Genomic DNA, 13,955 nt, shown 5'->3' with positions numbered 1-13,955 from the left:
TCCTATGAGAGGTAGGGGGGCCTTGGTTGGTGGCTACTGACTAGCAGGCCACGTGGCTGTGGGAGCTGGGCTCCTGGTCACTTATCCAGGGCAAGTGGGGAAGTAGATAGATGTAGAGGTTGCACTGCCAGGGCCACTCGGACGGCTGGGTGCAGGGTGCTTTTGAGCATTCGGGCGCTCAATTGATTTGAATGGGAAATCTCTGGTTTAGAAAAAGACTGCAAGCTCGGGGACGAAGATTCTTCAGGTGCCACCACCACTTCGAGAGGTAAGTTGGGTAGTTGGAGGATAGGTAGGTACCCCGGGATTGGGCACAGGGGGCCGCGGAGCGCCGGGTGCAGGGGTACCTTTTGGTGTCGGGAAATCTTACCCTCTGTTGATCGCGGTTGGGGGGGGCACCTGGTTCTGAGGCTGCAGGCTTCTTCAGGAGTGTCGAGGGAGGTCCATGGGTGCCGGACTCGGGGTCACAGTCGCCGTGGGGTCGTCCTTGTGGTCTTTGTTCACTCTGGCACAGGCCAGGCTTGGTGGGTGCAGAGTGTGAAGGGTTCGCGGTTCCGGGCTGCTGCCAGGGATTAGAAGTAGATTTGAGTTGAGCCTCTACTCATGGGAGTCCCAGGGAATTAGAGTCAAAAGGTAGCCAGGTCCTCCAGGGTTTGTGAGGTTGCTGGCCACAAGAGATGCCGGGTTGGAGCAGGAGCAGGTTCGAGGGTCGACAGGCTAGAGGCTCCAACGTTTGGGAGTTGCACAGCCCTCAGTCTTTTCATGTTTCGCTCAAAGAGTGAAGGGCCCTGTAATTTCTCCTTCTCATTCACATATGAAAAGAATGAGGGCTAATCAAAAAATGAATTAGAGCTGGACGTAGAAATGCAGCAGAAGGGCCAGCAAGCGCATTTCTAAGTTGCTCTATGAAGGATGCTTTTGTACTTGACAGATCAGTTTAATCCTACAGGTGCTCTAAAAGGAAGAATGCATTTGAGTCATCCTTGCTGAAAATCACACAGCCATTTATTCTAGGTTGCACTGAGTTTTCAGTCCTCTCCGCCTGCTAGCTTGTTGTTGCAATATGTCTCAATTCTGGAGAATTGTCTGCTATGCTGAAATGCGTGGCCCAGTTCAAATGTTCATCATATTTCCTGGAAAAATATCAAAAGGAAAACAAAGATTTGGTTTTGGGAAAATAATTTATTACACCTTGTAAAAATCAAAACTTTCACATTTGAGTCAAAAAAGAGAGGCTAGGTCTCACTATTTTGCTCAGGCTGTTTTACACGTACTGCTCACAGGTGCTGTCCTGCTACCAATGGGCATGGAAGCTTTGGCCTGCTCTGTTTCCAGCCTGGGTCGGTGCACCTCTCGTTACACAACCTGAAATTCTAGAGCTCCCTCTAGAACACCATATTGATGCCCAATGCAGCATGGACACCTGATCAACACAGCTGAGGGCAGCCCAGAACCCCTGAGCTCAAGCAATCCACAAGCCTCTGCCTCCCAAGTAACTAGGACAACAGGCACACGCCACCTTGCCCGGCAAACACTGCAGCTGTCCTAATGATGAAATGCATTCCATAAGTAAGGATAATGATAAAGTAAGGTGGAATGAATTGATGGTTTACCAACCATGTTTCAAGAAAATCAATTTCACTATCCTTCAAAGAAAAGAAAAAAATGTCTTATCAAGAAGCAGTGTGAATATGGGAATGGCCTTTAAAAAAGATGTGGAGTTTCCTAAAGTAAAAAAGAGGGTTGAACTGATTGAAGGGAGAGAGGAAGTAGGGTCGGAAAGATTGTGACGGGGAAGTGAATACAAAATAAATACTAGTATTTAGAGAGTGAGAGACAGGTAGAGGGACAGAAGGGAAAGGAGAGTGAGAGTGAGAGAGAGAGCCAGATTAGGGCTGAGTTTCTCTTTATCTGCCAGTGACTCCCTGTAGAAGCTTGCTGGCACAATTTGGGCTGTCCTGTAGGCATCCCTTGTTATGCCGAGCCAGCCAATATTGAGAAAAATAGCATGGGTCACAATGATGGAACTCGTCTGCAACTTCGGAAGTTTTAAAGTGGTATGGAGTGGGAGGGCTAGAAGAGTTACCATAAAGAATGCATACACGTCATTCTGTTCTCTAGCCTCAACAGCTGCAAGAGAGGAACTCCTGCTGGCCAAGAAGACCAATGTCAGTTCAGCTTGAACAGGTGAAAGCATGCCTGATTCTGCAAAGGTATGAGATTACACTTTTGCGTCAGAGGTGGTCAGGGCTATTGCACATTAGGAAACCGTTTATTGAGGTCCAGTTGGATTACTCTATCTTCTACCACCTCAAAATCAGCTCCTCATGCAGTGTTCGATACCGTTGAGCTATTTTGGTCCTCCCTGCCCCTTCCAGCTAGTGGGTCCCCTGACTAGGGAAAGTGATTCGAACAGATTTGCATATCTTTTCATAGGAGACTTCTTGACTTATTTTATACTGTGCCAAATCAATGTAGATTGAGTAATGATCTTGACAGACCTATATTGGAGAACTGCAGTGTGAGAAAGTGGCTCTGTATATACTGTTCCCAAATAGGTACAGGGTGTACAGAGTCCACAGTCCCCAGAGGTTTGGCAGGGGCTAAAGTTAGATATAACCTTACTCTCTAAAGTGGTAGCTTGGTCGAGCAGTAAGGCAGTATCAGAGGACAGTGTAAAGCATTTGTTGCACACACTCAGTCAGCAAATGGTCTCACACACTCAATAACTGAACTCTAGGCCAATGGTTTATCTACAAAAAATATATGCTTGTTTTATTTTAGAACCAACAATAGGTATTAAAATATACTTTCTCAGAATGAGATGCTTTATATAAATACTTTTGCAATATGCAATTGACTTTTGTAGAAAGTTACAAGTGGTTGCAATAGGCAACAAAATTTTAAACACAATAATGCATTGAGCTCAATGGAAGTTTCAAGTTATTTGCAACAGATTACTTTTAGGATTACTTTTGGATTTCCAGGACTGGATCCTAGATTCAGTCCTGGGTCAGTACTTGGAATCAAGTGATAAAAGTCGACTTAATTACTGTGATGATTTTTAGACAATATTTTGCTATTTTAAAAGTTGACAGAAAATATTTCATAGAAAACAGTCTAAGATTCCCTATGGCAGAAAATTCAAGTTGCAGGTATAGTATGTTCTCGTTACTTTTGTAATCCAGTACTGGGTGCCTAGACTCAGTACTGGGACCTTTATCCAAAACAGGTAAGTAATTACGTTTTCAGAAATTATACGATTTTTAAAGAATATTTAAAGTTTGCAGAAAATTGACACTTAGAAGAAATTTCACAGAAAAACAGTCAATGATTTCCTACGGGAGAAAATTGGGTTACTGGTAAGTACAGTTGTAAGTATTTTTCAGAGTCAGTGCTGGGCACCAAGATCCAGCACTGGGAGCTCACCTAATAGCAGGTGAGTATTTTCGTTTTCGTTACTCGGCTGATTTTTGGTGAATATTTTAAGTTTTGAAAAGTCCACACTTGGAAGAAATTTCAGGAAAAACCAGTCAATGTTACCCTATGGAGAAGATTGAGTTATCGGTTTAAAGGTAAGTACTCGACTGGAAGAGTTAAGGTTCTGGGCATAGACTCAGGCGTCTCCCAGGGTCAGGTAGGTACAGTTGGTTCACCCTCAGCGGCACAAGGGCGGCCGGGTGCAGAGAGAGTTAGGCCCAATGTTATCCTATGAGAGGTAGGGGGGCCTTGGTTGGTGGCTGCTGACTAGCAGGCCACGTGGCTGTGGGAGCTGGGCTCCTGGTCACTTATCCAGGGCAAGTGGGGAAGTAGATAGATGTAGAGGTTGCACTGCCAGGGCCACTCGGACGGCTGGGTGCAGGGTGCTTTTGAGCATTCGGGCGCTCAATTGATTTGAATGGGAAATCTCTGGTTTAGAAAAAGACTGCAAGCTCGGGGACGAAGATTCTTCAGGTGCCACCACCACTTCGAGAGGTAAGTTGGGTAGTTGGAGGATAGGTAGGTACCCCGGGATTGGGCACAGGGGGCCGCGGAGCGCCGGGTGCATGGGGTACCTTTTCGTGTCGGGAAATCTTACCCTCTGTTGATCGCGGTTGGGGGGGCACCTGGTTCTGAGGCTGCAGGCTTCTTCAGGAGTGTCGAGGGAGGTCCTTGGGTGCCGGACTCGGGGTCACAGTCGCCGTGGGGTCGTCCTTGTGGTCTTTGTTCACTCTGGCACAGGCCAGGCTTGGTGGGTGCAGAGTGTGAAGGGTTCGCGGTTCCGGGCTGCTGCCAGGGATTAGAAGTAGATTTGAGTAGAGCCTCTACTCATGGGAGTCCCAGGGGTTTAGAGTCAAAAGGTAGCCAGGTCCTCCAGGGTTTGTGAGGTTGCTGGCCACAAGAGATGCCGGGTTGGAGCAGGAGCAGGTTCGAGGGTCGACAGGCCAGAGGCTCCAACGTTTGGGAGTTGCACAGCCCTCAGTCTTTTCATGTTTCGCTCAAAGAGTGAAGGGCCCTGTAATTTCTCCTTTTCATTCACATATGAAAAGAATGAGGGCTAATCAAAAAATGAATTAGAGCTGGGCGTAGAAATGCAGCAGAAGGGCCAGCAAGCGAATTTCTAAGTTGCTCTATGAAGGATGCTTTTGTACTTGACAGATCAGTTTAATCCTACAGGTGCTCTAAAAGGAAGAATGCATTTGAGTCATCCTTGCTGAAAATCACACAGCCATTTATTCTAGGTTGCACTGAGTTTTCAGTCCTCTCCGCCTGCTAGCTTGTTGTTGCAATATGTCTCAATTCTGGAGAATTGTCTGCTATGCTGAAATGCGTGGCCCAGTTCAAATGTTCATCATATTTCCTGGAAAAATATCAAAAGGAAAACAAAGATTTGGTTTTGGGAAAATAATTTATTACACCTTGTAAAAATCAAAACTTTCACATTTGAGTCAAAAAAGAGAGGCTAGGTCTCACTATTTTGCTCAGGCTGTTTAACACGTACTGCTCACAGGTGCTGTCCTGCTACCAATGGGCATGGAAGCTTTGGCCTGCTCTGTTTCCAGCCTGGGTCGGTGCACCTCTCGTTACACAACCTGAAATTCTAGAGCTCCCTCTAGAGCACCATATTGATGCCCAATGCAGCATGGACACCTGATCAACACAGCTGAGTGAAGCCCAGAACCCCTGAGCTCAAGCAATCCACAAGCCTCTGCCTCCCAAGTAACTAGGACAACAGGCACACGCCACCTTGCCCGGCAAACACTGCAGCTGTCCTAATGATGAAATGCATTCCATAAGTAAGGATAATGATAAAGTAAGGTGGAATGAATTGATGGTTTACCAACCATGTTTCAAGAAAATCAATTTCACTATCCTTCAAAGAAAGGAAAAAAATGTCTTATCAAGAAGCAGTGTGAATATGGGAAGGGCCTTTAAAAAAGATGTGGAGTTTCCTAAAGTAAAAAAGAGGGTTGAACTGATTGAAGGGAGAGAGGAAGTAGGGTCGGAAAGATTGTGACGGGGAAGTGAATACAACATAAATACTAGTATTTAGAGAGTGAGAGACAGGTAGAGGGACAGAAGGGAAAGGAGAGTGAGAGTGAGAGAGAAGAGCCAGGTTAGGGCTGAGTTTCTCTTTATATGCTAGTGACTCCCTGTAGAAGCTTGCTGGCACAATTTAGGCTGTCCTGTAGGCATCCCTTGTTATGCCGAGCCAGCCAATATTGAGAAAAATAGCATGGGTCACAATGATGGAACTCGTCTGCAACTTCGGAGGTTTTAAAGTGGTATGGAGTGGGAGGGCTAGAAGAATTACCATAAAGAATGAATACACGTCATTCTGTTCTCTAGCCTCAACAGCTGCAAGAGAGGAACTCCTGCTGGCCAAGAAGACCAATGTCAGTTCAGCTTGAACAGGTGAAAGCATGCCTGATTCTGCAAAGGTATGAGATTACACTTTTGCGTCAGAGGTGGTCAGGGGCTATTGCACATTAGGAAACCGTTTATTGAGGTCCAGTTGGATTACTCTATCTTCTGCCACCTCAAAATCAGCTCCTCATGCAGTGTTCTATACCGTTGAGCTATTTTGGTCCTCCCTGCCCCTTCCAGCTAGTGGGTCCCCTGACTAGGGAAAGTGATTCGAACAGATTTGCATATCTTTTCATAGGAGACTTCTTGACTTATTTTATACTGTGCCAAATCAATGTAGATTGAGTAATGATCTTGACAGACCTATATTGGAGAACTGCAGTGTGAGAAAGTGGCTCTGTATATACTGTTCCCAAATAGGTACAGGGTGTACAGAGTCCACAGTCCCCAGAGGTTTGGCAGGGGCTAAAGTTAGATATAACCTTACTCTCTAAAGTGGTAGCTTGGTCGAGCAGTAAGGCAGTATCAGAGGACAGTGTAAAGCATTTGTTGCACACACTCAGTCAGCAAATGGTCTCACACACTCAATAACTGAACTCTAGGCCAATGGTTTATCTACAAAAAATATATGCTTGTTTTATTTTAGAACCAACAATAGGTATTAAAATATACTTTCTCAGAATGAGATGCTTTATATAAATACTTTTGCAATATGCAATTGACTTTTGTAGAAAGTTACAAGTGGTTGCAATAGGCAACAAAATTTTAAACACAATAATGCATTGAGCTCAATGGAAGTTTCAAGTTATTTGCAACAGATTACTTTTAGGATTACTTTTGGATTTCCAGGACTGGATCCTAGATTCAGTCCTGGGTCAGTACTTGGAATCAAGTGATAAAAGTCGACTTAATTACTGTGATGATTTTTAGACAATATTTTGCTATTTTAAAAGTTGACAGAAAATATTTCATAGAAAACAGTCTAAGATTCCCTATGGCAGAAAATTCAAGTTGCAGGTATAGTATGTTCTCGTTACTTTTGTAATCCAGTACTGGGTGCCTAGACTCAGTACTGGGACCTTTATCCAAAACAGGTAAGTAATTACGTTTTCAGAAATTATACGATTTTTAAAGAATATTTAAAGTTTGCAGAAAATTGACACTTAGAAGAAATTTCACAGAAAAACAGTCAATGATTTCCTACGGGAGAAAATTGGGTTACTGGTAAGTACAGTTGTAAGTATTTTTCAGAGTCAGTGCTGGGCACCAAGATCCAGCACTGGGAGCTCACCTAATAGCAGGTGAGTATTTTCGTTTTCGTTACTCGGCTGATTTTTGGTGAATATTTTAAGTTTTGAAAAGTCCACACTTGGAAGAAATTTCAGGAAAAACCAGTCAATGTTACCCTATGGAGAAGATTGAGTTATCGGTTTAAAGGTAAGTACTCGACTGGAAGAGTTAAGGTTCTGGGCATAGACTCAGGCGTCTCCCAGGGTCAGGTAGGTACAGTTGGTTCACCCTCAGCGGCACAAGGGCGGCCGGGTGCAGAGAGAGTTAGGCCCAATGTTATCCTATGAGAGGTAGGGGGGCCTTGGTTGGTGGCTGCTGACTAGCAGGCCACGTGGCTGTGGGAGCTGGGCTCCTGGTCACTTATCCAGGGCAAGTGGGGAAGTAGATAGATGTAGAGGTTGCACTGCCAGGGCCACTCGGACGGCTGGGTGCAGGGTGCTTTTGAGCATTCGGGCGCTCAATTGATTTGAATGGGAAATCTCTGGTTTAGAAAAAGACTGCAAGCTCGGGGACGAAGATTCTTCAGGTGCCACCACCACTTCGAGAGGTAAGTTGGGTAGTTGGAGGATAGGTAGGTACCCCGGGATTGGGCACAGGGGGCCGCGGAGCGCCGGGTGCAGGGGTACCTTTTGGTGTCGGGAAATCTTACCCTCTGTTGATCGCGGTTGGGGGGGCACCTGGTTCTGAGGCTGCAGGCTTCTTCAGGAGTGTCGAGGGAGGTCCTTGGGTGCCGGACTCGGGGTCACAGTCGCCGTGGGGTCGTCCTTGTGGTCTTTGTTCACTCTGGCACAGGCTAGGCTTGGTGGGTGCAGAGTGTGAAGGGTTCGCGGTTCCGGGCTGCTGCCAGGGATTAGAAGTAGATTTGAGTAGAGCCTCTACTCATGGGAGTCCCAGGGGTTTAGAGTCAAAAGGTAGCCAGGTCCTCCAGGGTTTGTGAGGTTGCTGGCCACAAGAGATGCCGGGTTGGAGCAGGAGCAGGTTCGAGGGTCGACAGGCCAGAGGCTCCAACGTTTGGGAGTTGCACAGCCCTCAGTCTTTTCATGTTTCGCTCAAAGAGTGAAGGGCCCTGTAATTTCTCCTTCTCATTCACATATGAAAAGAATGAGGGCTAATCAAAAAATGAATTAGAGCTGGACGTAGAAATGCAGCAGAAGGGCCAGCAAGCGCATTTCTAAGTTGCTCTATGAAGGATGCTTTTGTACTTGACAGATCAGTTTAATCCTACAGGTGCTCTAAAAGGAAGAATGCATTTGAGTCATCCTTGCTGAAAATCACACAGCCATTTATTCTAGGTTGCACTGAGTTTTCAGTCCTCTCCGCCTGCTAGCTTGTTGTTGCAATATGTCTCAATTCTGGAGAATTGTCTGCTATGCTGAAATGCGTGGCCCAGTTCAAATGTTCATCATATTTCCTGGAAAAATATCAAAAGGAAAACAAAGATTTGGTTTTGGGAAAATAATTTATTACACCTTGTAAAAATCAAAACTTTCACATTTGAGTCAAAAAAGAGAGGCTAGGTCTCACTATTTTGCTCAGGCTGTTTAACACGTACTGCTCACAGGTGCTGTCCTGCTACCAATGGGCATGGAAGCTTTGGCCTGCTCTGTTTCCAGCCTGGGTCGGTGCACCTCTCGTTACACAACCTGAAATTCTAGAGCTCCCTCTAGAACACCATATTGATGCCCAATGCAGCATGGACACCTGATCAACACAGCTGAGTGCAGCTCAGAACCCCTGAGCTCAAGCAATCCACAAGCCTCTGCCTCCCAAGTAACTAGGACAACAGGCACACGCCACCTTGCCCGGCAAACACTGCAGCTGTCCTAATGATGAAATGCATTCCATAAGTAAGGATAATGATAAAGTAAGGTGGAATGAATTGATGGTTTACCAACCATGTTTCAAGAAAATCAATTTCACTATCCTTCAAAGAAAGGAAAAAAATGTCTTATCAAGAAGCAGTGTGAATATGGGAATGGCCTTTAAAAAAGATGTGGAGTTTCCTAAAGTAAAAAAGAGGGTTGAACTGATTGAAGGGAGAGAGGAAGTAGGGTCGGAAAGATTGTGACGGGGAAGTGAATACAACATAAATACTAGTATTTAGAGAGTGAGAGACAGGTAGAGGAACAGAAGGGAAAGGAGAGTGAGAGTGAGAGAGAAGAGCCAGGTTAGGGCTGAGTTTCTCTTTATCTGCCAGTGACTCCCTGTAGAAGCTTGCTGGCACAATTTAGGCTGTCCTGTAGGCATCCCTTGTTATGCCGAGCCAGCCAATATTGAGAAAAATAGCATGGGTCACAATGATGGAACTCGTCTGCAACTTCGGAAGTTTTAAAGTGGTATGGAGTGGGAGGGCTAGAAGAGTTACCATAAAGAATGAATACACGTCATTCTGTTCTCTAGCCTCAACAGCTGCAAGAGGGGAACTCCGGCTGGCCAAGAAGACCTATGTCAGTTCAGCTTGAACAGGTGAAAGCATGCCTGATTCTGCAAAGGTATGAGATTACACTTTTGCCTCAGAGGTGGTCAGGGGCTATTGCACATTAGGAAACCGTTTATTGAGGTCCAGTTGGATTACTCTATCTTCTACCACCTCAAAATCAGCTGCTCATGCAGTGTTCTATACCGATGAGCTATTTTGGTCCTCCCTGCCCCTTCCAGCTAGTGGGTCCCCTGACTAGGGAAAGTGATTCGAACAGATTTGCATATCTTTTCATAGGAGACTTCTTGACTTATTTTATACTGTGCCAAATCAAGGTAGATTGAGTAATGATCTTGACAGACCTATATTGGAGAACTGCAGTGTGAGAAAGTGGCTCTGTATATACTGTTCCTAAATAGGTACAGGGTGTACAGAGTCCACAGTCCCCAGAGGTTTGGCAGAGGCTAAAGTTAGATATAACCTTACTCTCTAAAGTGGTAGCTTGGTCGAGCAGTAAGGCAGTATCAGAGGACAGTGTAAAGCATTTGTTGCACACACTCAGTCAGCAAATGGTCTCACACACTCAATAACTGAACTCTAGGCCAATGGTTTATCTACAAAAAAGATATGCTTGTTTTATTTTAGAACCAACAATAGTTATTAAAATATACTTTCTCAGAATGAGATGCTTTATATAAATACTTTTGCAATATGCAATTGACTTTTGTAGAAAGTTACAAGTGGTTGCAATAGGCAACAACATTTTAAACACAATAATGCATTGAGCTCAATGGAAGTTTCAAGTTATTTGCAACAGATTACTTTTAGGATTACTTTTGGATTTCCAGGACTGGATCCTAGATTCAGTCCTGGGTCAGTACTTGGAATCAAGTGATAAAAGTCGACTTAATTACTGTGATGATTTTTAGACAATATTTTGCTATTTTAAAAGTTGACAGAAAATATTTCATAGAAAACAGTCTAAGATTCCCTATGGCAGAAAATTCAAGTTGCAGGTATAGTATGTTCTCGTTACTTTTGTAATCCAGTACTGGGTGCCTAGACTCAGTACTGGGACCTTTATCCAAAACAGGTAAGTAATTACGTTTTCAGAAATTATACGATTTTTAAAGAATATTTAAAGTTTGCAGAAATTGACACTTAGAAGAAATTTCACAGAAAAACAGTCAATGATTTCCTACGGGAGAAAATTGGGTTACTGGTAAGTACAGTTGTAAGTATTTTTCAGAGTCAGTGCTGGGCACCAAGATCCAGCACTGGGAGCTCACCTAATAGCAGGTGAGTATTTTCGTTTTCGTTACTCGGCTGATTTTTGGTGAATATTTTAAGTTTTGAAAAGTCCACACTTGGAAGAAATTTCAGGAAAAACCAGTCAATGTTACCCTATGGAGAAGATTGAGTTATCGGTTTAAAGGTAAGTACTCGACTGGCAGAGTTAAGGTTCTGGGCATAGACTCAGGCGTCTCCCAGGGTCAGGTAGGTACAGTTGGTTCACCCTCAGCGGCACAAGGGCGGCCGGGTGCAGAGAGAGTTAGGCCCAATGTTATCCTATGAGAGGTAGGGGGGCCTTGGTTGGTGGCTGCTGACTAGCAGGCCACGTGGCTGTGGGAGCTGGGCTCCTGGTCACTTATCCAGGGCAAGTGGGGAAGTAGATAGATGTAGAGGTTGCACTGCCAGGGCCACTCGGACGGCTGGGTGCAGGGTGCTTTTGAGCATTCGGGCGCTCAATTGATTTGAATGGGAAATCACTGGTTTAGAAAAAGACTGCAAGCTCGGGGACGAAGATTCTTCAGGTGCCACCACCACTTCGAGAGGTAAGTTGGGTAGTTGGAGGATAGGTAGGTACCCCGGGATTGGGCACAGGGGGCCGCGGAGCGCCGGGTGCAGGGGTACCTTTTAGTGTCGGGAAATCTTACTCTCTGTTGATCGCGGTTGGGGGGGCACCTGGTTCTGAGGCTGCAGGCTTCTTCAGGAGTGTCGAAGGAGGTCCTTGGGTGCCGGACTCGGGGTCACAGTTGCCGTGGGGTCGTCCTTGTGGTCTTTGTTCACTCTGGCACAGGCCAGGCTTGGTGGGTGCAGAGTGTGAAGGGTTCGCGGTTCCGGGCTGCTGCCAGGGATTAGAAGTAGATTTGAGTAGAGCCTCTACTCATGGGAGTCCCAGGGGTTTAGAGTCAAAAGGTAGCCAGGTCCTCCAGGGTTTGTGAGGTTGCTGGCCACAAGAGATGCCGGGTTGGAGCAGGAGCAGGTTCGAGGGTCGGCAGGCCAGAGGCTCCAACGTTTGGGAGTTGCACAGCCCTCAGTCTTTTCATGTTTCGCTCAAAGAGTGAAGGGCCCTGTAATTTCTCCTTCTCATTCACATATGAAAAGAATGAGGGCTAATCAAAAAATGAATTAGAGCTGGACGTAGAAATGCAGCAGAAGGGCCAGCAAGCGCATTTCTAAGTTGCTCTATGAAGGATGCTTTTGTACTTGACAGATCAGTTTAATCCTACAGGTGCTCTAAAAGGAAGAATGCATTTGAGTCATCCTTGCTGAAAATCACACAGCCATTTATTCTAGGTTGCACTGAGTTTTCAGTCCTCTCCGCCTGCTAGCTTGTTGTTGCAATATGTCTCAATTCTGGAGAATTGTCTGCTATGCTGAAATGCGTGGCCCAGTTCAAATGTTCATCATATTTCCTGGAAAAATATCAAAAGGAAAACAAAGATTTGGTTTTGGGAAAATAATTTATTACACCTTGTAAAAATCAAAACTTTCACATTTGAGTCAAAAAAGAGAGGCTAGGTCTCACTATTTTGCTCAGGCTGTTTAACACGTACTGCTCTCAGGTGCTGTCCTGCTACCAATGGGCATGGAAGCTTTGGCCTGCTCTGTTTCCAGCCTGGGTCGGTGCACCTCTCGTTACACAACCTGAAATTCTAGGGCTCCCTCTAGAACACCATATTGATGCCCAATGCAGCATGGACACCTGATCAACACAGCTGAGTGCAGCCCAGAACCCCTGAGCTCAAGCAATCCACAAGCCTCTGCCTCTCAAGTAACTAGGACAACAGGCACACGCCACCTTGCCCGGCAAACACTGCAGCTGTCCTAATGATGAAATGCATTCCATAAGTAAGGATAATGATAAAGTAAGGTGGAATGAATTGATGGTTTACCAACCATGTTTCAAGAAAATCAATTTCACTATCCTTCAAAGAAAGGAAAAAAATGTCTTATCAAGAAGCAGTGTGAATATGGGAAGGGCCTTTAAAAAAGATGTGGAGTTTCCTAAAGTAAAAAAGAGGGTTGAACTGATTGAAGGGAGAGAGGAAGTAGGGTCGGAAAGATTGTGACGGGGAAGTGAATACAACATAAATACTAGTATTTAGAGAGTGAGAGACAGGTAGAGGGACAGAAGGGAAAGGAGAGTGAGAGTGAGAGAGAAGAGCCAGGTTAGGGCTGAGTTTCTCTTTATCTGCCAGTGACTCCCTGTAGAAGCTTGCTGGCACAATTTAGGCTGTCCTGTAGGCATCCCTTGTTATGCCGAGCCAGCCAATATTGAGAAAAATAGCATGGGTCACAATGATGGAACTCGTCTGCAACTTCGGAAGTTTTAAAGTGGTATGGAGTGGGAGGGCTAGAAGAGTTACCATAAAGAATGAATACACGTCATTCTGTTCTCTAGCCTCAACAGCTGCAAGAGAGGAACTCCTGCTGGCCAAGAAGACCAATGTCAGTTCAGCTTGAACAGGTGAAAGCATGCCTGATTCTGCAAAGGTATGAGATTACACTTTTGCGTCAGAGGTGGTCAGGGGCTATTGCACATTAGGAAACCGTTTATTGAGGTCCAGTTGGATTACTCTATCTTCTACCACCTAAAAATCAGCTCCTCATGCAGTGTTCTATACCGTTGAGCTATTTTGGTCCTCCCTGCCCCTTCCAGCTAGTGGGTCCCCTGACTAGGGAAAGTGATTCGAACAGATTTGCATATCTTTTCATAGGAGACTTCTTGACTTATTTTATACTGTGCCAAATCAAGGTAGATTGAGTAATGATCTTGACAGACCTATATTGGAGAACTGCAGTGTGAGAAAGTGGCTCTGTATATACTGTTCCCAAATAGGTACAGGGTGTACAGAGTCCACAGTCCCCAGAGGTTTGGCAGAGGCTAAAGTTAGATATAACCTTACTCTCTAAAGTGGTAGCTTGGTCGAGCAGTAAGGCAGTATCAGAGGACAGTGTAAAGCATTTGTTGCACACACTCAGTCAGCAAATGGTCTCACACACTCAATAACTGAACTCTAGGCCAATGGTTTATCTACAAAAAATATATGCTTGTTTTATTTTAGAACCAACAATAGGTATTAAAATATACTTTCTCAGAATGAGATGCTTT

At 45.1% G+C, this 13,955-nt stretch overlaps 4 non-coding genes across 4 annotated transcripts; all 4 read right to left on the bottom strand.

Moving 5' to 3' along the window:
- Nucleotides 1-1,229: 1,229 nt before the first annotated feature.
- Nucleotides 1,230-1,529, bottom strand: LOC146854754 (signal recognition particle RNA). Its single transcript, XR_014959195.1, has one exon.
- A 3,407-nt stretch (nucleotides 1,530-4,936) lies between these two features.
- On the bottom strand, nucleotides 4,937-5,236 carry LOC146854753 (signal recognition particle RNA). The gene has a single exon (XR_014981549.1).
- A 3,408-nt stretch (nucleotides 5,237-8,644) lies between these two features.
- On the bottom strand, nucleotides 8,645-8,944 carry LOC146854752 (signal recognition particle RNA). The gene has a single exon (XR_014959189.1).
- Nucleotides 8,945-12,351: 3,407 nt separating this feature from the next.
- On the bottom strand, nucleotides 12,352-12,651 carry LOC146854751 (signal recognition particle RNA). Its single transcript, XR_014981615.1, has one exon.
- Between the last annotated feature and the right edge of the window lie 1,304 nt (nucleotides 12,652-13,955).

This window comes from Triturus cristatus, chromosome 4_1 (assembly GCF_964204655.1).
Source record: "Triturus cristatus chromosome 4_1, aTriCri1.1, whole genome shotgun sequence".
NCBI lineage: Eukaryota > Metazoa > Chordata > Amphibia > Caudata > Salamandridae > Triturus > Triturus cristatus.
The sequence above is the reverse complement of the archived record's forward strand: the minus strand, read 5'-3'. Positions and strand labels throughout refer to the sequence as shown.